This window comes from Bacillus rossius, unplaced genomic scaffold, assembly GCF_032445375.1.
Source record: "Bacillus rossius redtenbacheri isolate Brsri unplaced genomic scaffold, Brsri_v3 Brsri_v3_scf22, whole genome shotgun sequence".
In the NCBI taxonomy this organism is placed as follows: domain Eukaryota; kingdom Metazoa; phylum Arthropoda; class Insecta; order Phasmatodea; family Bacillidae; genus Bacillus; species Bacillus rossius.
This window is the reverse complement of record NW_026962393.1, coordinates 297,924-301,513: the sequence shown is the minus strand read 5'-3', so window position 1 is coordinate 301,513 and position 3,590 is coordinate 297,924. Positions and strand designations below refer to the sequence as shown.

The 3,590-nt window shown below is 32.4% G+C and overlaps 1 non-coding gene across 1 annotated transcript; it reads left to right on the top strand.

Moving 5' to 3' along the window:
* Positions 1 to 534: 534 nt before the first annotated feature.
* On the top strand, positions 535 to 653 carry LOC134543826 (5S ribosomal RNA). Its single transcript, XR_010077275.1, has one exon. It is a non-coding gene; the product is annotated as a 5S ribosomal RNA (ribosomal RNA).
* The last annotated feature ends 2,937 nt before the right edge of the window (positions 654 to 3,590 follow it).

The following is a 3,590-nucleotide window of genomic DNA, read 5'->3' as shown; positions in this document are numbered from 1 at the left end:
AAAAAATTTAAAAGAAGAGGCACTTACTCATCAATTTCAAAACAGCCTATGAAGAAAAATAAAAAAAATTTAAATTCATTCCAGTTTTATACATTCATGATTTGATCACATGTATAACTTTTCTTTTTTATTACCTTATTTAATTTTATTATTATTACTACTATTGCTGCTACAACCTAGAAGATACCTCAGTGATACTAATACCTGCTGGTAAAGTTAAAGGTTTCACCTTTCTTTCTTTAAACATATCACAATACCTTTCTTGAGTTAAATATTATCTAATGGCTTTAAGAAGTTATGGTAATGTTCATCAGTTATAGAGTGTGGGTTTGTGTGTGTGTGTGAGAGTGTATTTTGAAGAGGGCTTTGGTGGTTGGGATGGTGAGGGTGGTGGGTGTTGTGTGTGGGGAGGGGGGGGGGGGAAGTAAAAGAGTGTTCATTACACGATTTCTCCTGTTGTTTGTAACAATCACACCTGGTATAGCTATTTCGAGTGGCAAATACAAACTGCAAAAAAAAAACATCTATATCATTGCCAACGGCCATATCACGATGAACACACCGGTTCTCGTCCGATCACCGAAGTTAAGCATCGTCGAGCGTGGTTAGTACTTAGATGGGTGACCGCTTGGGAACACCACGTGCCGTTGGCACTACTATTTTGCACCCTACAGAAAAAAATTTTTTTTTAAAAATTTCAATTTTAAATTTTTTTTTCCCCCACAATCACCACATTTCCCCCCCCCCCTCCCCTAACACACACACTCACTCTCTCTCAATCAATCAATCAATCAATCAATCAATCAATCAATCAATCAATCAATCACTCACTCACTCACTCACTCACTCACTCACCCACCCAGTAGCTGTGAATCTTTGCATGTGTATACCTCATACAAAATTCAAAGTGAAAAAATAAATATATAAGTGTATATGTATGTATGTATGTATGTATGTATGTATGTATGTATATATGTATATATGTATATATATATATATATATATATATATATATAAACACACACACACACACCTATTTTGAAGTTTCTCTGTTTCAGTGGGCAGTTATGTATAATAATGAGAGATTCAAAAAGACGTTGATAACAATGTCATCAATGCCTGTTTAGTGTGCTCATTTGTTGGATGGTCGGCAGCAATACTAGAGGTGGTACAGCTGTAACCTGTAAAATTGTACCTGCAATGTGTTGTGTATGGAAAAAAATAAAAATTATATCATCTAAATTTTTGTTATCCAACAATAACCTTCCCATCAATGCATGATGTCACAGTAGCCATAGCTCTACTCTTTCTGCCATATAACATTGGGGAAAAAAAAAAAAAAAAAGGAGCTATTAGAATAATAACAAAAGATAAAAAATCATCTAACTGCAGACCAAAATTCAAAAAACTTAAAGTCCTGACTGCCATAAATGAATACGTTCTAGAAACTTTTTATTCATTCTTAAGAAAAAGAAGAAAAAAAAAATTATTATTTTTTTTTTTTTTTTTTTTTTTAGATATTCGCACATAGGTATAACACCAGAAATGCTAGTAAATTGAGGATAGTTGAACATAACACTAGGCGATTTGAAAATGGACTAAATTACTTGGGAGTAAAACTTTACAACTTAATATCACAGAAAATAACTAAAACAATTTACCAGTATTAAAAAAAAAAACAGTAAAAAAAATTCTTCTAGAATATCCTACCTACCCTCTGAAGCTATTCTTTAATTTGATTGATAATAGAGAAATTGAACTGTTAATTTGTTGAATGGACTTGTGATAACAGCTGCTTCATGTTTTGCATAAAGTTAAATTGTGTAACATGTTATGTATTTTTTTTTTTTGAAATTTTTTTTCTTGGTAACTTGCATCATGTAAATATTAATTGTCTGCACATACATGTTCTATATCCCGGAGCCTTGACTCCACGTGGGATCAACAGAACAAAAATACAAAAAAAAAAAAAAAATCCAGCTCACTAATCTAGGTGCATTTTGCTAACAATATTTGGAATATATATATATTTTTTTTTTGTGTAACATGCAAATTCTGTATTATTCTGCACACATTATTTATAATCTTCTATCATTTTCTTAGATAATAACTATTAATTCATAAAATAGATTGTGTGTGCATAACCTCCTGGAAACATTTGCACTTACCTCCTACTTTACTTTTTCATTTAAGCAATCCTATTCGCATGTATACACTTAGGTTGCAGCATCGAAATTGTGTAAAATTCAAAGTGTGTATTGCCTGAAAAAAAAAAAAAAAAAAGACATACCAAATATTTGCATACAGCGACACACTACATATTTGCACACAGTGGAGTTTTGCGGTAATTAACCTAGCACAATTTACCACACGCAATCACACGCCCGCGATGAGATAACACACTCGCTGTTTTCCTGTTGACCGGCACGAGGAGTAAGAAAAATTGATATTTACACGAGCACACACTCCCACACTAGTCACAACGTCGGTCATCAAGTTGTGTTGAAAATTCCTGTAGCCTCTGTTTTCCCAAATGATTTCACTTAAAATTTCATTTAACAAGACCATAAACAAATTTACAATACTAATTTCTTAAACAAACACTTCAGCGAACAAGTGACTGTCGCATTCATTACAAAGCTTACAACTTAACAGATGTTTCCGATGTGAAATAAAATAAGAAAATGTTTTACAACCAACCTAGAACATTTAGTCAAAACGTTTTTGTCCTGGTTTATGATTATTTTCCGTGACATGAATGTTTCAAAACTAATAAAAATACGAATGCAGCCAAATATAATGAAGTTAGCACATAAAAGACGACTTAAAATATTTCATTTTTCGAGAATTGGCAGAGCAAGAACGCACAGGTCCAACGGAAATTTCTTTAAAGATAAACGACCATCGGACAAAAACACCCCCTCCCCTCATCCTCAAAAATACGTGAATAATATACTTTTTCAATTATATTTTTATCGTTTTTTTTTTTTTTTTTTAATATACTCATTAAAACTTCAAAATAAGCAGGTACTCGTGTGTTTTTCTCTCTACAATGTACCTGATCTCGGTGCGTAAACCTACATCATTTAGAGATGGAATTAATGTACACATACAAGTAAAATTTTGTTCCATTGTAAAATTGAGAGAAAGAAGGTTTTCCAAACGCATTAAGTATGGAGACTTTAAATAAGATTACGAGCTTATAAATGTTTGCAACGAAATAAAGTGACCATGTATCTGCAATTTCAAAAATATTTTTGCTCTGCTAACCTCACATGCAAGCAAGTAAAAATAACCTCACAACTTACTTACCTCTCTCAATTTCGCAGTACCAAAACATAGAAGGGATAAATAGGATAGTTTTTATTCGAAATCCTGCAAGAGTTTTAATTTTTATTAAAATATTTCTCCAATGTAGCATGTGTGTGGAATACTTCATCAGCAACTTGCATCTGCACCTTGAGTGAATTGAAGGGCAGCCAGTTTTAAAAGCTAAACAGAAACTGCACTCTTGAGAATGCATCAGATCCAAGTGAAATGCTTGTTGTGTGTACAGTTAAAAGTTTTATTATTCACACAATGAAAATGTA